General features: G+C 37.7%; 1 long non-coding RNA gene across 1 annotated transcript in view; it reads left to right on the forward strand.

Moving 5' to 3' along the window:
- Positions 1-299: 299 nt before the first annotated feature.
- The window catches only part of LOC107497094, a 50283-nt gene continuing 24870 nt past the window's right edge, over positions 300-25712 (forward strand). Inside the window, exon 1 of the long non-coding RNA XR_001593718.2 lies at positions 300-397. This is a non-coding gene — a long non-coding RNA (uncharacterized LOC107497094). The remainder of the gene's footprint in view (positions 398-25712) is intronic.

Raw genomic sequence — 25712 nt, forward strand, 5'->3', positions numbered from 1 at the left:
TGATTACTTCCTGAGCAATAGATATGCTAGAATATTTTATCAGTAGGAGCATGAGAGACAACTTGAAATATGTATTTAAAGGTGGTGGCAAGAACAACCAACTGGTAGCTGGTTTGCTATTGCCCATTTATCTCTAAGCAGCCACCTGGTAAGGAGGCTTGCTCTCTCCTCTCACAGAGATACATCAGACATTAGGAATAGAGTTTTATACCGACAATTACTTATGAGTGGAGTAAACAGTTCCAACCAAAGGAAAGTTGCAGTGAAAAGTAGTTTCCTGTTTCACTATTGTGAAATCCGGCGTCACCCCAGCAGCATGGAGGAGGAGAAGGGCGATGGTGTTGTGTGTTGTGCATTGTCCCTCGGTTCTTCCCTGCTAACCAGTAAAGAATTACAGGTCAGTGAGATTTAGAAAAAGTAAGATTTATTGAAAGTACATTTTAGAAGGAGGTGGGCCATGCTAAGGAAGGATGCAGCTCTGTGGAATTTGGGAGGTGAAGAGATAAGACAGATTTTCAGCAAAGAGCTGTAACAACACAGAAGTGGGAAGGTCTGCATTGTATTTGGGTTGTGTTGGGAGATCTTAAATGATCCATATGTGAAGTCACCCTGACTGAGAGTTAGTTGGCTGCTATATAACTCTTTGCCTACTGCAATGTACTTACCCAGAATTCAGTATGTTATAGATAGATTCATGAGCTTCCAGGCATAAATGTAGTATTATAATGACAGTATAATGTGCATTAGATTGTAGGCAGATTAGGGTAGTACCTTCTGCACAGGCATCTGTACCTGGATTAAACAAGCTATAGATTATGGCCCTCCTGTCCTTTTTATCTGGGAATGCAGAATGAATACTCTAACTACCAATAGGGTATTCTTTGGGTGGTCTCTAGGCTGGGCCTCTATTCCTCTGTTCCCCTATTGCTTCTGTCTCACTAGCTACCTAACACTATGAATAAACCATAGGGAGCCAGTTGGATTCTGGCCATTCCAAATTAAAGGCCAACTAGAAACTGGTTTCCACTGATATCCTTTCCAGGATCTATGAATGTCTGATGGAGAAAAAAAAAACTTTCTAGGACTTATCATTACATTTAGAGGGAAAAGTTAGTTTTCCAATTCAGAAAAGAATTTAATTCCTTGTTGCCTGTTTTCCACGAAATTTGGCAAACCAGATGCTGGGTGTTGGAGAGGAGGAAGCAACCTAGTTGTCAAATTGAATTCAGAGCCTATAACACATTTCTTTGAATCCCCTCAGTGGTGACAAATCTTTGTCCTCTGAGAACAGGCTATATTTGAACAAACAGCTAAAAGTCATTAGAGCCCACACTTGTGAATAAGGTGGGTGTCATGCTTGGCAATGAATGTTTTGAATTTAGAAATGAACTATGTCTCTCTGGTAAAAAGACAAATTCCCCTGTGTGGTTTCAAAGTGAGGTTTGGAGGCAGTTCTGATTTAAAAAAAAAGAGCTGCAGAAATATTGGAATATTGGAGCAAAGTTTATGTCCTTGGAATCAGTATATGTCTTTTCATGGGGACAACTCAAAGTGTCATCATTCACTTGGATACAGAAGTCCTGGTGGTTAGTTGAAAAATAAAGACCACATTTTAATTTGTCGTCATGCATTATATGAATGTGGATTATAACATCTGGAATTCTTTATAATATTTGCCATATTCTGAAAACATAATTCCTTGTGGTGGCATGGGGAAGCAGAAAGATAACTGACTTTGGAATCAGATAGACCTAGTTCTATTTACTAGCTGTGTTAGGTCTTTGACTGCGTGTTAGGTTTTAACTTATACTTCTTTATCTGTAAGTGGGACAGACAGGATCTATTTCACAAAGCTTTTTATGAGTATTAAAGGAAACCATGTACATAAAAGATTTAGTGCTGTGCCTGACATATATTACATTGTATATATTTGTATATAAATTGTAACAATTATTATCATTACCACCATTATTATTACTACTACTACCATTACTATTATTGATATTACTATAATTAAGCAGATACTTGATGGTAGAGAAAAAATTGGGAGACTATTTTGTAAGTATCCACTGATAGGATGGCACAATATAAGCAGGGGATATGGGTGGTGAAAAGAGAGGCAAGGCCATGGGTAGATGATGAATCTAAGGACATTCTGAAGACAAAATGAAGGTGATTTGGGTTCACGCATCTCCATCTGCTTCTGAGGTCCCTATTTGTATTTATTTATTTATTTATTTATTTATTTATTTATTCATTCATTCATTCATTCATTCATTTATTCATTTTTATGGTGGCATTGGGTAACAAAATCCAATAAGTTTCAGCTATATACTTTAACAGTAAGGCATACACACACACATATACATATATATGTGTGTGTATATATATCTATGTGTGTGTGTGTATTAACATTATATGTTCACCTCCCATAGTTAGATTTGTTTCTGTCAGCACATATTTGACCCCCTTTAACCCATCCAACTCCCCCCACCCCCTTCCTTCTACCCTCTGGTAACCACATGTCTGTTGTCCATGACCGTGAGTCTCTGTTTGTCCTGTTCATTGTTGCTTTTAGGTTTATATCTCACATAAGTGATATCATGTGGCTTTCAACTTTTTCTGGGTGGCTTATTTTGCTTAGCATGATTATTTTGAGGTCCATCCATGTTGTCGCAAATAGCAGTAGTTCAACTCTTCATATGGCTGAGTAATATTCCATTGTATATATTTACCACATCTTCTTTAGCCAATCATCTATCGTAGGGCACTTCGGTTGCTTCCACATGTTGGCCACCGTTAATAATGATGCCATGAATATTGGTGTGTAACTATCTTTTCAGATATGAGTTTTCAAGTCTTTAGCATAAATACCCAGAAGAGAGATTGCTGGATCATATGTTAGATTAATTCTTAGTTTTCTGAGGAACTTTCATACTGTTTTCCAAGATTTCTATTTTTAGCAGAATATGTTTGCTATTCAGGGAAATTGGTAATGAGAGATTTGTTTAGAGTTTATTATGCAAATGGTTAGAGGTAAAAAAAAAAACATTGATGTTCTCTTCAACAAGCCTGGAAGTATTTATGCAATTAACCGCCTTGTTTACATGAACACTATGATAAATGAAAACATCCTAGACTGGCCAGAAATACACACACACGTGCGCGTGCGTGCGCACACACACACACACACACACACACACACACACACAGTGAACAATGTGAAATTTTAAGCAGAACTTAGTTTTCTTTTTTATCCCAGTCACTCTATGCTTATCAATTTTATGCTATTTGGTCACTTTTGCCTTGGAGTCCCTTTTTTTGTGATGGGTTTCACAGTAATGAGGATTTTGAAGTTAGGCTCTGGAGTTTTAAACATGTATTATGAACATATTTCATATGCATACAGTGACTCAGTTTTTCTTCAAGCTTAGTCAAAAGCTCCCATGGAGTGACTCTGAAAGAGCTACTTGTAATAAGAGGATATGGTTGAGATGAGCAACTAAAAATTTCCATTTGCCATGCCTTAGAGGAAGTTGAATATTGCTAAGTGTCAATCGGAAAGCAATTGGTGGGAAAATGCTTGTCTCATGAACTTCTGCTTCTTTAGTTTCCTGCTTGAAGTAAAGCTCACTAGCAGGATTATAAATAAGAAGATACAGAAGTCATGCCAATGGAAGAGAAACATGTGTGTTGAGTGACAGTCCTTCATTCGAAATGAAAGGTATTGTGGGAGATACTTGAGACTGTTGGATTCATGCTGCCCCGTCAAAGCTCTCTGATTACTGTTGAATCTGCATCTTCTAATATTTTTTGTGGCAAAAACTACATAATAACATTTACCATATTAACTTTTTTTAAGTGTACGGTTCAATAGTGTTAAGTATATTCACTGTTGTGCAACAGATTGCTAGAAATTTTTCTTCCTAAACCGAAACTCTGTACCCATTAGATAACAATTCCCCATTCCTTTCTTCCTCTAGCCCCTGGCAACCACCATTCTATTCTCTTTTTCTGAGTTTGACTACTTTAGATACCTCACATAAATGGAATTATACAGTATATTTGTCTTTTAGTTTATTTCATTTAGCATAATGTCCTCAATTTTCATCCATGTTGTAGTGTGTGTCAGAAATTCACTCCTTTTTAAAGCTAAATAATATTTCTTTTAAAAAATTATTGGAATTTTATTTTTATTTATTTTATTATTTTAAATTTAAAATTATTAGGATGACATTGATTAACAAAATCCAATAAATTTTAAGTGTACAATTCAACAGTATTTTGTATATATATTACATTGTGTGTTCACCACCCATAGTTAGATTTACTGCTGTCACCAAATATTTGACTCCTTTGACCCCTATCTACTTCCTGCCTCCTCCCTTTCCCTCTGGTAACCAGCAGTCTATTGTCCATGTCCATGAGACTCTTTATTTGTCATGTTTGTTGATTTTAGGTTTATATCCCACATCTAAGTGGTATCATGTGGTTTTTGAATTTTCCTATCTGGCTTATTTTGCTTAGCATGATTATCTCGAGGTCCATCTATGTTTTCGCAAGTGGCAGTATTTCATCTCTTCTTATGGCTGAGTAACATTTCCTTGTATATATGTACCACAGCTTCTTTATCCAATCATCTGGTGTAGGACACTTTGGTTGCTTCCACATCCTGGCTACGGTGATTAATGCTGCTGTGAACATCGAGGTGCATATATCTTTGTGGATAAATATTTTCAGGTTTTTTGGGTAAACACCCAGAAGAGGGATTGCTGGATCATATGGTAATTCAATTTTTAGTTTTTTGAGAGACATCCATACTGTTTTCCGTAGTAGTTTTACCATTTTTCAGGACAACAGGACAAGTAATAACAAGTGTTGGAGAAGATGTGGGGGAAAAAAAGCCTCATACATTGCTGGTGGGACTGAATAATATTTCATTGTATGGATATATCACTTTCTGTAGATATACCACATTCATCATCAGTGGACATTTGGGTACATCTTCTTATTTTAAGGAAATCTTTATTCCATTGCCCCTACCTTACATTCCTACACAGGGTAAAGTGTCAAAGGAAAAGAGATCTTGAAGGAAATTAGGGAAGTATATTACAAGGATTGGCAAAATAAGGTAAAAGATAAGAATATTACTTATTTAATTCCTCATAATTACAGCTTGCTGAGGAAAACTCACTAGCTATACTATTTTCAAGTATACGTAAAAAAAGTCTAAGTCAAAAATGTCAAAATGTCAGACTCAGAATCTCCAAATCTCAATTTTCATATACAATAGAGCTCTTCTGTATTATTAACACAATTTCTGGAAAATAAATAGGTTTTCAACCTATGTAAGGTTTAGTTGATGAATAATGTATAAAAAGGGAGAATGTGGGTGAATACATCTAGCACAAGGGGCAGAGATGTAGGAAACTCAATAAATGTTGATTAATAGTTAACATACTATTAACTATTTCATAAATATGAATGCATGCCTTCTATGTGCAAGGTTCTATTGCTCATTCATTATAAAACAGCTGGCAAGTGGAGTGAGGTACAGAGCTATGAATCACATAGCTACTATTTCTCAAGCATGTCGAAGATGAAACTAAGTCAGAGACAAAATTAACATAGTCTGTTGATTCATAAACTTTCTGCAATAACTTTTGTTTTAGTATGGGTACAAGTGTTAGAAAGTAGATTAAGTTGTATAGAGCAGGGATCCCCAATTCCAGACCCAGTACTTGTCCGTGGCCTGCACAGCAGGAGGTGAGCAGTGGGCAAGGGGTGGAAGCTTCATCTGTATTTGCAGCTGCTCCTCAGTGCTAGCATTATTGCCTCACCTCTACCTCAAATCATCAGGCATTAGATTCTCATAAGAGCACTGGTCCTTGGTGCCAAAAAGGTTGGGGACTGCCGTAATACTGAGACAGTTTCTGATTGGCAAACATTCAATTTATGGAAGAATTTTGGAAGCAGGGAAAACTTAATTGGTCTACAGGTATAGTTGGCAGTCTTTGGTTAGCTGCAAGGGGGTAAGTGAGCATTTGGGGGACATTTTAAAAAAGGGAAGCATATTAAATCTTAAGGGTGGAATATTGTCTGTGGCTGGCCATTTCCTGGAAAAAATGGGGGTTGGTAGGGTATGTTTTTGTGATTAAACTGTTTTCATGGTTCTTATGTTGAAAGGCTGTGGTGGCAGTTGGTTCTCAAATACCTTCCATGTGCCAGGTTGCTTGTATATGTTAAATCATTCTAATCAGCAGAACTAGACTGGAAAAAAGAGGTACTATTTTTATCCTCATTTTAAAATGAGAAAACTTAAGTACAGAGAGGTTAAATAACTTGCCCGAAGACATATCTGTTAAGTAGTAGAGTCAGGACTGGAACCTTCTGCTCTGAAAGTTTTTGGAATATTCTTTAGAAAACATGATCTATAGGGAAAGATGGGAAAGAAATAACATTGGTTCTGTTACAGAAGAAAAGACTAAGACATGTGTTGGGGGAGGGAGTTATTTGTTCTTATTAAATAATATTTATTAAATATCCTGATATCATATGCGAAGTGAGGCCTTTGGAATCTCAAAAGAGAAGATGTAATAGATTTGTTTTTCTCAGTGAAAAAGGGGGAGTTTGGGGATTTTTTTCCTTTAACCGTACATTTTTACCCAATTTTAAGATAATCCAACTTTATTTTTCTTCAATTGCTATTGCTTCTAAAGGGGAAAACGAAAACAATTGCAGAGCAAAATACTTCTCAGCATCAATAATCTGCATTGTTATTTCTCAGAAGTCCCAATAAGAGATTGGAAAAAAGAACTTGTCAGACCAGTGATAGAAGAGAGGGGATGTCTCTCATTTCAGGCATAAGCAAGATTTAGATGATCTTGCTTTTGAATTTAATGGGTGAGAAGGCAAAATAGCATACTTCGAAGTAATACATTCTATTAAGTTCAGTTTAAGGTCCTGAAATCCAGGAGGGAGCCAGTGGGACTTTCTCAGGAAGTTTCTGTCTTCCATTTTCTTTGGATTAAGTAGTGTGGACTCTAACAGGTGCCGAAGAGGCATGCAGCCAACTGTTCTTCTGCCCCACCGGTAGGGCATTTCTCAGGTTGTTTCTGGGGAAAAGGAAGAGAAGTTCCATCCTGAATACAACTACAGCCACAGTTTCAATCGCAACCTTAAGATGAGGAATTCAAAGCTGTATATAGCCAAAGTATCATCTGGAATCCTACGAAGTGAGTCATTGTTTGCTTGCTTTTTTTTTTTCTCTCCTTCCTTCTTTCCTTCTTTATTTTTCCACACATGGGCCTACCCCACAAATCTTGCTTCTGTATCTGCCAGCATTGTCACCATTTCTGTCTGAGGATCAGTGATAGATGCATGGGTGTGCAGGAACTTCAGGCAGACAAGGAGATATTCACTCTTACAATTGTTGCACATGCAGGAGGGCAATAAAAAGCCTGACTTTCAGAGCTACCCTTTTTTGAATGTTAGCCATGTCCTGGGAAAGGTATGTGTCTTGTCTCTTTGAATCCTCAGAAGAACCCAGTGTGTTCATACTATTATTAGCAGTCCCAGCAGATGAAGAAATTGTGATTCCAAGGAGTTATATAATGTGGTCAATGTCACGCAGTTAAAATGGGGTGGGCTTTGCACTCAAACCCATGTCTGCCCACTCTGTTGAATTTGATATTTTGGGATTTCTCTCTGGCCCAAATATTTAATACTCATGTTAAGTAATAAAGCCTGCTGATTGAAGACATGTAAGTTCTGCCTTGCCAGCATGCTTAGAACAGAGATTCTGGAGATCTTGGGGAGTTGGTTTGAAAAGGTTAAAACAAATCCATGGCTGATTACTAGCCTCCTTCCTCCAGCTTTGAAGACGTGGCCCTTTAGTGGAAAGCAGGAGTCTGAGCACAAATATATTCAGTTACAGATGCTTCAGTGACTGTACAATGACAGCTAAGAGGAAGAGAATAGCTTCTAGAGAAACCCTAGCAGGTGGAATCTGGAAGTCATCTTTGAACTGATCTTATATACTCCCCTCATTTTACCAATGAAGAAACTGAAGCTGAGAGAATGCCAGTGATGTTACCAGGTGAGTTAGTGGCAGATCTTGGATATGACTAGGTCTTCCAGCTCAGAACTCTATCCACTGAAGAGTGCTGCCTGGCTTTCCCCTGGGACATTTATTCTTTCTTGAGCATCATTTCTAGTGACCAGAACTGGTGACGGCAGATGTGGGACGTGGGAGTGGGTGGTTCTGCACTTTGTTAAGATGGAAGGCAAATAATACAAGTAAGGACTGTTTCTCTGAGCTCCTTTCTTTTAGGAGCTGGAGTCCAAAGCAGTAGTACTAATTACGGTCATTTTGCTGTGTTGATATGGTGTTATCAATTTAATTCAGTTGAAAAACTTAAGGTGTAGAATATTGTTTGTCATAAAGTGGCCACTCGATTCAGGTGCCTGATATTTAAGCATAGTCTGTAGTGCAAATTGTACTGCATATGGCCATTTCAGGCAATTCCCAAGTGACTCTTGTCTCTGTCACAGGATCTAAGCATATTTAGACATAATTATAAACATTTCTCTTCTAATGAGTCTGATTAATCTGTACATACACTTGATTATACTCCTTATTAACAATCCCCATGTGAACACTTCACAGGGTTACTTTGATTCTTCCTGTTGAATGTCATGAGATTTCCAGAGAAAGTTCAATACAACTTTGCAAACAATTGGAAAAGATGAGCTCACCAAGGTCTTTCCTGGCCATATTTGCTTTCCACTGTACATGTGTTCCCATTTCTGCTCTCATACCATCCAAAAAAACATTCCTACCTTGGAAAAATATAAGCTGACCTGGGGAGATGGGGAGAGCATTTTGTAAGGGCTTCTTCATCCTGACTTTTGCATTTACACCTCATTTCTTTTCAAGCTCTGGTTGGCTGGGCCTGTACTAATTGGTACAGTTGGTTTGACATTTAAATGAGTTAAATAGCAGGTGGAGCAGCTGATTGGGGTGGGGGCAAAACCTCAGGGAAAACCAGAAATGTGGCTGCTGGAGAAGGGGAAGAATTTTATGGAGCCTGAATTCTAGAGGTTTCTGACAAGGAGTAGTAAAGTTCTCCTCCCCTATACCATGCCAGTCTTTGATGCTCATAAAGCTCCCCAAGATTCCTTTAGGAACCCTTACAACCTAGGACCACCAAACGCCATTGGCATAGCCCATCACAAGTAACACTGATTACAAAAACCCTCTAAAATTTTAAGTTCTTCTATGATGGCAGTACCATTGTGGTTGATATATAGAAAACTGATAGTGAGAGCTAGGATGATCATGTTACTAGTAATGGATCAAAGTTTCAGATGATTCAAAAAAAGTTCAAGCACATTCAGAGTTGACCTTCTATTGGTGTCACCCTGATGTATTTACACCTGGACATACTTCCTGAAATGGCAGAGAGTGTAGGAGGTACAGCTAGATATGTGGGAACAACAAGGACCCTAGGGTTACCTATGTCCTTGTCATATGTAGGAATGTCCCATATGTCAACAGGGTATCACTATAGAGAAAAAGGTGGAGAACTGCTGCTCTTGGACACAAAGGATGCATTTTATGTTTGGTTGGAGGTAGTAGTGAAGGTGGAAATAGACAAAAGGAGAGTAGAAAAAGAAGTCAGAGCCCTGAGTCGACTCTGCTACTAATTAGCCATACGACCTTGAGCAAGACATTAATCTCAATTAGAAAATGAAAGAAATTGGATTAGACTCTTTCTACTCAAAATGTGGGCCACAGACTAGCAGAATCTACATCACCTGGCTGTTTGTTAAAAAAATGCAGCCTCTGCCCCAAACCTACTAAACAGAATTTGCATTTTTACAAGACCTGCAGGTGAATTCTACCCATTTTAACATTTAAGAAGCAATGGAATAGATTGCTGGGTCTTGACTCTTGCTGCACATTAGAGTGACTGAGGGAGTTTTTAATAAATGTTGATGCCTGGGTTCCAATCCATGACAATTAAACTAGAATCTCCTCAGCTGATTATGTTTTACTTATTTTAATAAACATTGTAGTACCCACTTATGTAGCAAACACTGTTTAAAAGCTTTGGAAATGTTAACTTGTTTAATTCTCATTAAAGCCTTATGAAGAATGTATTATCCTATTTTTCAGATGAGTAAACTGAAGGACATGTTTTTATGGTCAAATAGGCATTTTGATCTAGTGTCTGCGCACTTCACTTCCATTCTATGGATTAGATTATTTCTAAGTTCTGATCCAGCTCTAGCATTCAGCTTCTATAGGTTTCCAAAGTCTATAGCTGAGGTATAAAGTTGGAAATAAACAGAAACTTGAAGAGCCAAAATGCTGTTGGGTATTTGATACTTAAAAATAAGTTTTAAATGAACTTCTTTAAAAAACAGTGTTAGGTTTACAAAAATATTATAAAGATAACACAGACCCCATATACCCCATGCCTATTTACCCAAATTTTTGACATCTTACATTAAATTGATACATTCATTATATTTAATGAACCAACATTGGTAGATTATTAACTGAAGTTTATAATTTATTTAGATTCCCTTAGATTTTACCTAAAGTCGACTCTGATTTACATATCACCCAGGTCACCATGTTACATTTAATAATCATGTCTCTTTAGGATCCCCTTGGCTATGATCATTTTTAATGTTTGTCTTATTTTTGATGGCCTTTACAGTTTTGAGGGATATAGGTCAGGTATTTTGTAGAATGCCTCTCAATTGTTTATTTGTCTAATGTTTATCTCATTATTAGATTGGGTTATATGGGTTTTGTTTTCTTAAAAAATTTTATTTTTCAGTTATAGTTGGAAGACCATATTATATTAGTTACAGGTATACAACATAGTGATTAGATATCTATAAAACTCATGAAGTGATCACTTCAGTAAATTTAGTAACCACATGACACAGTACATAGTTATTACAATATTATTAGATTCCTTATGCTGTGCTTTATATCTCTATGACTATTTTGTAACTACCTATTTGAACCTCTTAATCCCTTCCCCCTTTTAACTGGTCCCCCAATTCCCCTCTCATCTGGTAACCCTCAAAATTTTCCTGTGTCTGAGTTTGTTTCTGTTTTATTTATTCTCTTCCTTACATTCCACATATATAAAAAATCATATGGCATTTGTTTTTCTCTGACTTCACTCAGTGCAATACCCTCTAGGTCCATCGTGAAATATCTTTTTCCATCCCTTTACTTCAAATCTGTTTGTGTCTTTTAATCCGAAGTGAGTCTCTTGTAGACAGCACATGTAAGGGTCTTGTTTTCTTATCAATTTATCCATCCTAACCTTTAACTGTAGCACTTAATTCTATTTCATTTAAAGTATTTGTTGATAGACATGTATTTATTGCCACTTTTTATTCTTATTTTTTATATTTTTTTCCTTCTTCTTAAAGAAGTCCCTCCAACATTTCCTGTAATACTGGCTTGGTGATGATGAACTCTTTTAGATTTTTTGTTTGTTTGTTTGAGAAGCTCTTTATCTCGTCTTCTACTCTAAATGATAGCTTTTCTGAGTAGAATAATCTTCATTATCCTTGCTTTTCATCACTATGAATATTTTGTGCCAAGCTCTTCTGGCCTGTAAAGTTTCTGTTGAGAAATCGGCTGACAGTCTTATGGGTGCTTCTTTGTAGATGACTAATGGCTTCTTTTCTCTTCTTTCTTTTAAGGTTCTTTGTCTTCAACCTTTGACATTTTAATTATGATGTGTTTTGGTGTGGACCTCTTTGGGTTAATCTTGTTTGGGACTCTCTGCGCTTCCTGGGCTTATATGTCTATTTCCTTCATCAGGTTAGGAGAGTTTTCAGTCATCTCTTGAAATATGTTTTCAATTCCTTGCTTTCTCTCTTTTCCTTCTGGTACCTTTATGATGTGAATGTTGTTGTGCTCAATGTTGTTCCAGAGGCCCCTTAAACTATTTTCACTTTTAAAATTCTTTTTTCTTTTTCTTTTTGTTGAATTGATTGTGCATCCTCTGCTACTCCATCCTTTAAATTGCTGATTCCATCTTCCTCTTCATCCAATCTGTTGATTTTCTCTAATGTACTCTGTATCTCAGATATTGTATCCTTCACTTACAACTGGTTCCATTTTAAGTTTTCCATCCCCATTTTATGTTTTTTATCTCTTTGTTAAAGTTCTTATTGAGTTAATTTACTCTTCCCCTAAGTTCATTGAGCATTCTTATAACCAGTGTTTTGAACTCTGCATCTAGTAGATTGCTTGTCTCCATTTTGTTAAGTTCTTTTTCTGGAGCTGTTTGTTTGTTTGTTTTTTTGTTTTTGTTTTATGTGGGACATGTTTTCTATCTTCCCATATTGGCTGTCTCACTGTGTTTGTTTCTACGTATTAGGTAGGACTTCTAAGTCTCACAGTCTTAGTAATGTGGCTTTATATAGTTAGTGTTCTGTAGGTCCCACCAGGTCACCTGAGCAAAGTGCTCAGGTGTGTCCCTTGGGTGGATCATGTGTGCCCTCCTGTTGTAGCTGAGCCTTGGTTGCTACTGGCATGCCAGTGGAAGGGATTGACCCTTGGTCTGATTTTTTGTGAGGATTAGCCAGTGTGAGACTGACACTGTGAAGCAGGATTCACTTTAGTAGGAATATGGTGCCTGCCCAGTGTGCCCTTCGGGTATATCCTTCTCAGATGCTGCCCTGGGCATTGGCTTGAGCTGGCCACTGGTGTGCCTGACCCAGGGCCTCCTGGAGGGGCCCACCTGAAGGCCAAGTTCAGATACAACCTGTGCACTTCCGGAACCACCTGGCAAGAGTCACTAAACAATCTGCTGATGGCTGACACCCATGCTGGGCTTATAGGTGCCTCAAGAAGCCAAGCCAGGATCTGAGGCAAGATGCCACTAGTGCTTGGCTTGAGGTTGCTTGGCAAGAGTTATGGGGCACGCTGAGGCCAGATGCTGTTTCTTTGGATTTTGTGAGCCTTTGAGAGATTTTAAGAAAGTCCACAGCATGAACTGAGGCAGATAATTTGTTTAGAATAAACCTCTGGAGGCAGCTTTGGTGGGCCCACAAGTTGGGAGGAGTTGGGTCTCAGGGAATCTTCTGGACGGAGAGACCTGTGTAATCCACGTTGATGGAGACTCAGATATGGCAGCCGCCTGTATCCACATGCTGGGAGGACAGAAGTCTCAACGAAGGCACAATAGGTACTGTTAGAAATTCTGTCCAAGAGAAAGCCGTTCCTTCAGCCCTTGCCTTGAAGCCCAATAGCTCTATGCCTCCCCATATGTCCCTGGCACTCCTGGAGCAGCTGCCCCGGTGCTGGAGCTCTGAGCGAACATGTCCAAGGCTGGACTTTAAGAAGAATACCCGTGACTTCCATAGCCCTCCATTTCACTCAGCCACAACCTCTGCTGATTTTCACAGCCAGAGGTTGTGGGGACTTCTCTTTCCAGTGCTGGACCCCTGGGCTGGGAAGCCCATTGTGGGGCTGGGACTTCTTGCTCTTCAAGGGGAGGAGGTGGCTCTGCAGCCAAGATACCCTCCTGATTTTCAACCACCACACATGGTTGTGGCACTGGGCCATTTCAAATCTCTGCTCCTCCTACCAGTATCAAGGTAGCCTCTGATATATGTCACAATTTGTAGGATTTCTGTTCAATCAGACATTAGGCATCTCCCAGTGATGGTTGTTCTGTAGTTTTGTTATAATTTTGATGTGATCACAAGAGAAGGCATCACAGTATCTACCTTCTATGCCATCTTAACATGAGATCTGGGTATCTGATACTTTAATATGGCATCTTGTATAGCAGCAACATGAAGAGGCTCTCCTTGGGCTGCTTCTGCTCTTCATTCTCAGACTTCTTAGTGGATTAACTTTTCATTTTTTCTTAAATGTTAATGTTCCCTAGGGCTTTATCTTCAACTTCAGCTTCTTCCTGAGTCTCAAAACTATACAGACAATTTCCTACTTTACATTTCTATCTGGATGTCTTATGGTGACCCCAGACTCAATGTATCTGAAATGCATTTCATTTTTTCTTGAAAACTGTTCCTTTTCTTGTGGACCATATCACAGTGAATGACATCAATCACCCAAACTAAAAATATGGGACTTAAGGCTCCTTCCTGTCACTCATCTCTCAATTTTTAAATTTGAGATGATTCCCAAATCTCTGGTTGAGATCTTCATTCCTCAGCTACAAATCCAAAAATCCAACTGTCTACTTAACATTTTACCTGGGTGACTGGCAGGATACAGGATTCAACAAGTCAAAAACAGGATTTGCCATTTATTGCCTTCATAAAATTCACATCTCTTATTCAGTGTTTGGATGTATGGAATGAAGGAGAAAAGGGACACAAGGATAAAATTCAGGTTTCTTAGACCATTTGGCTTAGAGTTGCCATTCACTGAGAATGGGAAGATGAAGGGAAAGGCAGGTTAATTGGTATAGTTGGGGTGGGAGTGGAGGTGGAGATTGAGAGCTTAGTTTAATTTGAGATCCAGTTCCAGTCAAGATGGCAGGCTAAGTAAAAGCAGGGTTCACCTCCTTCCACAATTACATTAAAATTACAACCAAATTATAAAACAAACAACTTGGAGAACCACCTGAAGTCTAGCTGACCATAACACGTACATCTGAAGATATGAAGAAAAGGCCGCATTGGGAATGGTAGGAGGGGCAGAAAGATGAAGCAGGCTAGTCCTGTACCAGCGTTTGGAGGTTGAGCACTGGGAAGGAGAACACAGCTGCAGAGGCTTCCCTGGGAAGAGGAGTTCCAAAAAAATCTAACTGTAAAAACCAGTGGGAATTCCGGTCATCCAGTGAGATGGAAAGACACTGAAAATCCAGACATCCCCTTAAAGGGCCCGAGCACAAACTTGTTCATTTGCAGAAACTCACCTTGGGGTCTAGTGGAGGGTCAGTGGCTCTGGAGGTGCAAGAGACGTATAAAGAAAGACTGAGTTGTGTAGCATCAGGGCAAGGGCTACAGGGACAGCCACCATTGCTCCTTTGTCAGGCACCCACTAGAACAGTGTACAGACAAGCACCATCTTGCTTAAGTTGAACCCTCTCCCTGCATGGCCAATTATGAAGCTGCATTGGCCCAGAGAGAGTAGCCTACTCCACCCAGAGTCTCCTGAGACCCCACCCCACCCAGTCCACAGATTGCACATGGTGGCATATTGCCTGGCAGCCAGCCCTATCCTGTCGCTTCTCTGGGCTATATATTTATTGAAAGGCAGTAGCCCTCAGCTCATGTGGCCCGCATATGGCGTACGCATTTTAGGTGAACCACTGGTGCCAGCCTGAGATGCAATAACTTTTTGGTGGATCACAGAGGGCTGAGAGCCTGAGGATGGCAGTGAATGGCTTTGCTGTAATCTGAGACTTTTACAGGAAGCCATAGATTCAGCACAGAAATAAAGCTGGATTCTGTATTGGCCAGGTAAAGTATGCACACTGTACCCCAATGACTCCCTGTGTCACTGCCCCACTCAAATTTTGTAACAATCAAAGGCTCTTACAGCTACAAAGACTTATATGCAACTGGCAGACAGCCTCAGACCTTGAGGCGCACTGGTTCTTTGGCTGAGCAGTCCCAGGCCCAGTACTGAGGGGTAACTAACCTCAGCTTGGAGCGTCATTTCTTCCACTTGCCTCTAGATCCAGAAGAGGCAGCAACCACTTGCAATCACGTTGTAACTTCTCCTAGGGAGCCCTGAACAATCAAAGGCAGCAACTGACCTTGACATACACAGGAGTCTCTCCCTAGGAACCTCAGAACCAACATACACAGAGGCTTGTATCAGACTACAACAGAGCAGCACCTGACTAGCCCCATAAGTGGTACACCAAAGGATGGACTCAACAAGTACATGAGACTGCTGGGGCCAACCCACTCCACAGGGTCAGCCCCCACACAGCAGCTCATACCCTGTGGGCATGATTTTTCTCCACAGCCAGTCAGCCCAAGAGTAAATCCCATCCACTGATAAGCTAATGAAAGTCAAGGATTAGCTACAACAGGAGAACACATGCAACCTACACAAAGAACAAGCCCAGAGCACCTGGCGCAGGTGATCAGGGAGACTGTGCCACTGAGCCACCCAGGACACCTACTATATAACGCCACCTAGACAAGACTGGGAGATATAATAAATCTTTCTAATAGACAGAAACAAATACAAAGAGGCCACTAAAATAAAAAAGAAAAGAAAAGAAACATGCCACAAATGAAACAAGGAAAACCTCTAGAAATAAAAAGTAAATGAAATGGAGGCAAGCAACCTACCAGAGACAGAGTTCAAAACAATCATTATAAGAATGCTCATGAACTTATGGGGAGTATAGATTATCTCAGTGAGAACTTCAACAGAGAGATAGTAAGCATAAAAATGACACACAAATCATAAAAAAGAACCAGTCAGAAATGAAGAGTATAATAAGTGAAGTAAAGAATACACTAGTTGGTATAACATTAGATTACATGAAGCAGAGGACTGGATCTGTGAAATCAAAGAGAAAGTAGCAGAAAACACTCAACCAGAACAGCAACAAGAAAAAAGAATTAAAAAAAATTGAGGAAAGTTTACAAAAACTCTGGGACAACATCAAAACATACATCTGCATCTAGGGGTATGAGAAAGAGAAGAGAGAGCAAGGGATTGAGAACCTATTTGAAGAAATAATGACCGAAAACTTCAGTAACATGGTGAAGGAAATAGACATACCAATCCAGGAAGTACAATAAGTCCTAAAAAAGAGTAACCCAAACAGACCCACACCAAGAAACATTATCCTTAAAATGTCAAAGATTAAAGAGAAAGAGTCTTAAAAGCAGCAAGAGAAAGGTGGCTATTTACTTACAAGGGTACTCACATAAGAATGTCAGCTGAATTTTCAATAGAAACTTTGCAGGCCAGAAGGTATTGGCCAGAAATATACAACGTGATGAAAAGCGAAAACCTACAACCAAGACTACTTGACCCAGCAAGGCAATCAATTAAAATTGAAAGAGAGGTAAAGAGTTTCCCAGACAGGAAAAAACTAAAGAAAGTCATCACCAACAAGCCAGAATTATAAGAAATGTTAGGAGGACTTCTGTGAGAAGAAAGGGGAGTAGATGTGGAGGGGCAAAAGCAGGGTCTAAATTTGGCCTGTAGTTGAACCCCTCTTAGGACTGTACCACTGGACACCTATTATACAAAGCCATGCTAATAAGATTGAAAGACTTGGAGCTTTGCTTAGTACATAAAAACAGACACAGGGGTAGCCAAAAGGGGAAGACAAAGAAACAGAAACAATTTGAGAGAACAGAACAGAGATCCAGGAATAATGAGGTCAAGCAATCTAACTGATGCAGAGTTCAAAACACTGGTTATAAAGATGCTCATTGAACTTAGGGGAAGTGTAGATGGACTCAGTGAGAACTTTAACAAAGAGATAAAAAACATAAAAATGGAAGTGGTAATTATAAGAAGGAACCAGTCAGAAATGAAGAACACATTATCTGAGATGAAGAGTATATTAGAGGGAATCAACAGAGTGGATAAAGAAGAGGATCGAACCACCGATATAGAGAAAGGGGAAGCCAAGGACACCCAATCAGAATGGCAAGAAAAGAGAAGGCAAGATGATAATAATAATTTAAAGAGCCTATGGGAAAAAATTAAATGTAAAAACATCTGGCTCATAGGGGTACCTGAAGGGGAACAAGAAGTTGAAGAGCTATTTGAAAATAATGATGGAAACCTTCTGTAACCTGGTGAAAGAAATAGACTTATAAACCCATGAAGTGCAGTGTGTCCCAAACAAGATGAACTCTAAAGGGTCCATACCAAGACACATCATAATTAAAATGCCAAAGCAGCAAGAGAAAAGCAGTTAGTTACTTATAAGGAAGAACCCATAAGACTGGCAGCTGATTTCTCAAAAGAAACCATGAAAGACAGAAGGGCTTGACACAAAATATTCGATGTGATGAAAACCCAGAAACTGCAACCAAGAATACTTTATTTAGCAATGCTATTATTTAAAGTTGAAGGGCAGACAAAGAGTTTCCCAGACAAAGATAAGCTAAAGAAACTTATCAACGCCAAACCACTATTACAGGAAATGTTGGAGGGACTTCTTTAAGAAGAAAAAAAAAACCATGAATAAAACCAGGAATAAAGAATGGTAATAACTACATTCCTATCAGCAAGTACTCAAATGGAAAAGAATTAAGTGCTCCAACCAAAAGAAAGAGTGGCTGAATGGATAAGAAAACAAGAACAAGATCCCTCTATATGCTGCTTACAAGATACTCACTTCAGATTAAAAGACACACACCGGCTAAAAGAAAGGGGATGGAAAAAGATATTGCCTTGATAGACCTAGAGGATATTGTGCTGAATGAAGTTAGTCAGATAGAGAAAGACAAATATCATATGATTTTGTGTACATGCTTAATCTAAAGAACAAAACAAACTACAACAAAACCAAAAATGGAAACAAACACATAAATACAGATAATATTTTCATGTCTACTAAATGAGAGAGAGGTTGGGGAGATGGTAAAAAAGGGCAATGGGATTTAGAAGTGCTAATGGATAGTTGCAAAATAGACATGGAGATATAAAGTGTAGCATAAGGAAAATAAATAATGTAATATGCAGGGAGAAAGAGGCATACTAGATTTAGTGGGGTGATCACTTGGTGAGTTATAGATCTCTAATCACTATGCTGTACAACTGAAACTAATACAGTATTATATATCAACTATAATTGAGAAAAACTTATTGGATTGTACAATGTAAATACAAGAAAAAAGTCTTATATTTCAGTAAAGTGGAAAATATTTTAAAAAGTAAAAAAAGGAGGGAATCTCATTAATATGAATAATAAAATGGTAATAATTATATGTACCTATCAATAATTGCTTTAAATATAAATTGATTAAGTACTCCAATCAAAAGACATAGGGTAGCAGAATGGATAAGAAAACAAGACCCATTCATGTGCTATCTACAAGAAACTCACTTCTGATCAAATGACACACACAGACTGAAAGTAAAGGGATGGAAAAAGATATTTCGTGCAAATGGAAATGAAAAAAAAATCTGGAGAAGCAATACTTATATTAGACAAAATAGACTTTAAAACAAAGTCTATAATAAGAGACATATAAGGCATCTCATTAAGGGGAGTGACGTCAGAAACATGGCAGAGTAAGAAACATCCCCAGATCTCTCCCCTTGAAACAACAATTAGCTTAACATCTAAAACTCAACAAAAACACCCAAACTGCACACCAGCACGTCTGAGCTTGGGACCTGTGCATAAAAGCTACCACAGGTCAGAGCCCCAGGTGTCGGGTAGTGGACTGGGAGAAACAAAGAGGTGCCTCTCACAGCAGGAGCTCCATGTAGGAGGAGGGAGAAGGGAGAAGGTGCGGCAACTTCCCTGAACAGCCCTGCCTGGGAGTGCTGTGAGCTCCACATGGCTGGTGGCAGTGCCCAGTCATTAGGGCAGAGTAACGGGGATAGCAGAAAAGTGGGGATGGCAGATAAACGACAATTGATTTTTACAAGCCATGGTTGCAAAACCCAGGTTGAGCTGCAGCCCCCAACCCCCAACCCAGAGGGCACTACCCTACATACCCTGCAAAACTGAACACCGTAGAGTACCAGTGGAATCTGAGCAAATGCTATGAAAACTGTCGCTAACACTGGCAGGAACTGAGAATGAGGGTAGCGAGCATAATCAAACATCTGTAAGGAAAAAAAGACATTATTAAGACTTTATATAAAGCACAGATCCAAGAGGCTTAGATGCCACCTATTGGAAACCAAAAGAAAAATACCTTCTTTGCAGTAGGCTAAAAATAGACCTTTATATAATAAATCGTCTTTCTGGAATAAAAGCAGAATACACTTTCATTAATTCGCAGGCAGAAAAATAGTCCATTAAACACCATGAACAATCGAGGTGACAAGGCATCTCAGAAAGAGAAAAATCAGAAAATAAGCTCACAGACATAAAAATATGCAACTTAAATGACAAGAATTCAGGATAGTACTTCGGAAAAAACTCAGTGAGTTCCGAAACAAGTCATATCAACGATTTCAGGAATTGAAAAAACAGCTAGATGAGCAGAAGTTCTTTAGCAATGAGATTGAAACCCTCAAAAAGAACCAAATAGATCTTCTGGAGATAAAAAACACAATGCAAGAGCTGAAAAATGAAATAGCAAACTTGGGAAATAGAGTCAACCAAATGGAGGAAAGGATTAGTGATATCAAAGACAGAAATCTAGAAATAAATCTGAAGGAAGAAGAGAGAAAACGAAGAATAAAAAATAATGAAAGAGAAATACAAGAACTAGCTGATACCATCAGGAGAGGAAACATAAGAATAATGGGCATTCTTGAAGGGGAGGAAAAGAACAAGGACCAGAAAGTATTTTCAGAAAAAATGGTTGATGAGAAATTCCAAATCTAGAGAATGAACTGGAGCTTGGAATTCAAGAAGTCAACAGAACACCCAATTATCTCAACTCCAAAGGCCTTCACTAAGACACATTGAATTAAAAATTATCAAAAATCAATGACAAAGACAGAATTCTCAGGGCAGCCAGGGGAAAAAAAGATGGTAACCTAAAAAAGAAAACCCATTAGATAATCGTTGGACTTCTCAGCAAAAACATTACAAGCCAGAAAGGAGTGAAATCAAGCATTCAAACTATTATATGAAAGGAACTATCAGCTGAGAAAATGTATCCATTTGAGTTCTCCTTTAGATATGAAGGAGAAATACAAACTCTGCCAGATATACAAAAATTAAGGGAATTCTCCACCATGAGGCCTGCATTACAGGAATTACTGAAAGGGTCAGCTCACCTAAAACAAAATGACAAAAAAAAATAATTAGGAGTAAAGTGACTATTAAGCCAATAGAAACAGAAGAGTGCAACTCTTAATAAAACAGAACATTATAAGCTTACAAATAAGAAGAGATTTGCTATAGCAAAATAGTAATGAATGTTGAGCATAAATAGGGACAAATTGAGATAACAATGACTGAAAAAAAGAGAATTCAAAGATCCGAATTTGTAAAGGAGGGTGAAGAAAAGACACATGCAGAAGAAAAGGGACGACTGTATATATATATATATATATATATATATATATATATATATATATATATAACTATCCTTTTCATATTGATGATAACCACAGTCCAAAGATTCAGAACCAAAGTATATAACATAAAAAAGGAAGGAACAGAGGGAATACTCACAAAAGCGAACCAAAATAAATAAAACAGAAACACAAGGACAAGGAAACAATGGAAACACCGAGCAACCAGAAAGCAAAAGATAAAATGACTATAAGAAGACCTCATATTTCGATAATCACCCTAAATGTAAAGGGACTGAACTCACCAATAAAAAGGCGCAGAGTTGAAGAATGGATCAAAAAACAAAACCCAATCATACACTGCTTCCAGGAGACATATCTCACCTCCAAAGACAATATAGACTCAAAGTGAAAAGGTAGAAAATGATATATCAAGGAAATGGCATTCAGAGAAAAGCGGGAGTAACAGTACTAATATCAGAGGAAATAGACTTCAAAATAAAAAAAGGTAAAGAAAGATACTAAGAGGCACTTCAAAATGATAAAGGGAATCATGCACCAAGAATACATAACAGCTATTGATATCTATGCTCTCAATGAGGGAGCCCTGAAATATATAAAGCAATTACTAACAGAACAGAAGGGAGAAACATATCAAAACACTATTATTGTAGGGGACCTAAATACACCACTCTTTGATATGGACTGATCATCTAAACAGAAAATCAATAAGGAAATAACATCCTTAAATGACACATTACATCAACTGGGTGTAATTGGCATTTACAGAGCCTTTTGTTCCAAAACAGCTGCTTATACATTATTCTCTAGCGCACATGGAGCATTCTTAAAGATTGACCACATACTGGGACACAGAGATAGCCTCAACAAATCTAAGAGGTTTGAAATCATATCGATCATATTTGCTGAACATATTGCTTTGAAATTAGAGATCAACTTTAAAAAGAAAGTGAAAAGAACTACAAATACATGGAGATTAAACAGCATACTACTGAAGAATAACTGGATCAGAGAAGAAATAAAAGGAGAGATCAAGAGATACACAGAAATAAATGATAATGATAGTACAGCATATCAAAACTTTCGGGACATGGCAAAAGCTGTTATCAGAAGAAAGTTCATATCATTATAGGCCTACCTTCAAAAAGAAGAACAAGTGAAAGTAAACAACCTAACGCTTCAGCTTAAAAACAACAACAACAACAACAACAACAAAAACTAGAATAGAATGAAGAAATGAATCCTAAAGTCAATAGAAGGAAAGAAGTAATCAAATTAGAGCAGAATTAAAGGAAATTGAAAACAAAACATAACAAAACTAAATGATAGAAAAAAATAAATGAAACAAAGAGCTGGATCTTTGAGAAGGTTAATAAAATAGACAAAACCTTTGCTAGACTCACTAAAGAAAAAAGAGAAAGACTATAAATAAACAAAATCAGAGATGAAAAAAGAGAAATTACGACAGACACCGTAGGAATACAAAGGATCATACAACAATACGATGAAAATATATATAATACCAAATTTAATAACCTAGAGGAAATGGACCAGTACTTAGAAAAATGCAACCTTCCTAGACTGAATCAAGAAGAACTGGAAAATCTAAATAGACAGATCAGCCAAATAGAAGTTGAAACAATCACCAAAAACCTACCAAAACGTAAAAGTCCAGGACCAGATGGCTTCACCAGTGAATTCTACCAAATATTCAAAGATTTAATATCTATCCTCCTCAAATTCTTCCAAAAAATCAAACAGGAGGCAATACTTCCCAATTCATTTTATGAAGCCAATATTACCCTGATACCAAAACCTGGTAAAGACAACGCAAAAAAAGAAAACTACAGATGCAAAAATGCTAAATAAAATACTAGCGAATCGAATACAGCAACATATTAAACAGATTATACACCACGATCAAGTAGGTTTCATCTCAGGGGCACAGGGATGGTTCAATATATGCAAATTGGTTAATATGATACACCTTATGGATAAACTAAAAAAATAAGATCATATGATCATATCAATAAATGTAGAAAAAGCCTTCAACAAGATACAGCATGCATTTATGATCAAAACACTTAACAAAATCAGTATAGAAGGAGAGTACTTTAACATAATAAAGATCATATATGACAAGCCCTCAGCCAACATTACAATTCACGTGAAAAACTAAAATCCTTCCCTCTAAGATCAAGAACAAGGCAAGGCTGTTCACTATTGCCACTGTTATTCAATATAACATTGGTGGTCCTAGGGAGTGCAATCAACAAGAACACTTCTTGAAACAATAAGCAAATGCTACAGTTTCTGAATACAATATAAATGTTCAAGAATCCATAGCATTCCTATACTCTCATAACGAAGTGTCAGAAAAAGAAGTGGAAAAAAATCTTTTTGCAATTGCAACAAAAAGAATAAAATACTCAGGAATAAATCTAACAAAACATGTGAAGGACCTATATAATGAAAACTACAAGTCCCTATTAAAAGAAATCAAAGAAAATACAAAGAAATGGAAAGATATTTCATAGTCTGGGATTGGACAAGTCAACATAGTTAAAATGCCCTTATGACCTAAAGCATTATACAGACTTTATGCAATCCCCATCAAAATTTGATCAGCTTTTTTTTTTTAAAGAAATAGAACAAAGAATCATCAGATTTGTATGGAAGCACAAAAGACCCAGAATTGCCAAAGCCATCCTGAGAAAAAAGAATTAGACTGGAGGCATCACTCTACCTGACTTCAAATTATAATACAAAGCAGCAGTAATTAAAATGGCATGGTATTGGCAGCAAAACAGACACACAGACCAGTGGAACAGAATCGAGAGTCCAGAAATAAACCCATATTTATATGAGCACATAATTTTGACAAAAAAGCCAAAAACATACAGTGGAGAAAGGAAAATGCCTTCAATAAATGGTGCTGGGAAAACTGGAAAGCTACCTGCAAAAGAATGAAACTATTCTGTTGTCTATCACCATACACCGAAATTAACTTGAAATGGATTAAGGACCTGAATATAAGACCTGAAACAATAAAATACATAGAAGAAAACATAGGAACTAAACTCATGGATTTGGACTTTAAGAGGATTTTTTGAATTGCCCTCAGAAGCAAGGGAAGTAAAAGCAAAAAATGATGAATGGGACTACATCAAACTAAAAAGCTTCTGTTCAGCAAAAGGAATCATGAACAAGGCAAAGACACAACCATCCGAATGGGAAAATATATTTGCAAGCAACACCTCTGATAAGGGCCTAATATCCAAAATATACACAAAGAACTCATGCAACTCAATAACAACAATAAAACAAAGGATACAATCAAAAAATGGGCAAAGGACCTGAACAGACACTTCTCCCTGGAGGACATAGAAATGGCCAACAAATACAAAAAAACATGCTCAACATCGCTAGCTATCAAGGAAATGCAAATCAAAACCACAATGTGATACCATCTCACAACTGTTAGAATAGCTATAATCAACAGGACAAATCATAACAAATGCTAGAGAGGATGCAGAGAAATAGGAACCCTCATATACTGCTGGTAGGACTGAAACTTGTTACAGCCACTATGGAAAACAGTATGGAGGTTCCTCAAAAAACTACGAATTGATCTACCATATGATCCAGCAATCCCTGTGTTGGGTATTTACCCTAAAGACTTGAAAACTCATATCCAAAAAGATATTTACACACTGATATTCATAGCAGCATTATTCACAGTAGGCATAACATGGAAGCAATCAAAGTGTCCTGCAATAGATGATTGGCTAAAGAAGCTGTGGTACATATATATAATGGCATATTACTCTGCCATAAGAAGAGTTGAACTACTGCCTTTTGGAACAACATGGTTGGACTTTGATATAATTATACTAAGAGAAAGAAGCCAGACAGAAAAAGTTGAATATCGTATGACATCTCTTGTATGTGAGCTATAAAAGTAAAAGCAACAAATAGACAGGACAAATAGAGACTGAGAGACATGGACAATGTACAAGTGGTTACCAGAGGATAGGGGGTATGTTGGAGGGGAGAGGAAGATAGGGCAAAAATTTAAATCATTTCTTCAATTTAAACAAATAAATAAATAAATAAATAAATAAATAAATAAATAAATAAAACAAAAACAAAAATTTTTACACACACACAAATAAAATGCTGTAAGACTTCAAAATAAAATAAAATACAAAAGAATGACATTACACAATAAGAAAACGATCAATTCAACAAGAGAACATAACTCTAGTATACATATACACACCCAACATAGGAGCATCTTCATATATAAAGCCATTATTGACTTATATAAAGGGAGAGATTGACAGTAATACAGTCATAGTAGGAGACTTTAACACTCCATTGACTCTAATGCACAGATATTCCAGACAGAAAATCAGTAAGTGAACAGCAGCCTTACGTGACACACTAGACCAGATGAATGTAATTGATTTTTTTCTGGGTTTTTCTCCCTAAAGCAGCAGAATATGCATTCTTCTCAAGGGCACTTGGAACA

The sequence above is a fragment of the Rousettus aegyptiacus genome, unplaced genomic scaffold, assembly GCF_014176215.1.
Source record: "Rousettus aegyptiacus isolate mRouAeg1 unplaced genomic scaffold, mRouAeg1.p scaffold_m13_p_9, whole genome shotgun sequence".
Lineage (NCBI taxonomy): Eukaryota > Metazoa > Chordata > Mammalia > Chiroptera > Pteropodidae > Rousettus > Rousettus aegyptiacus.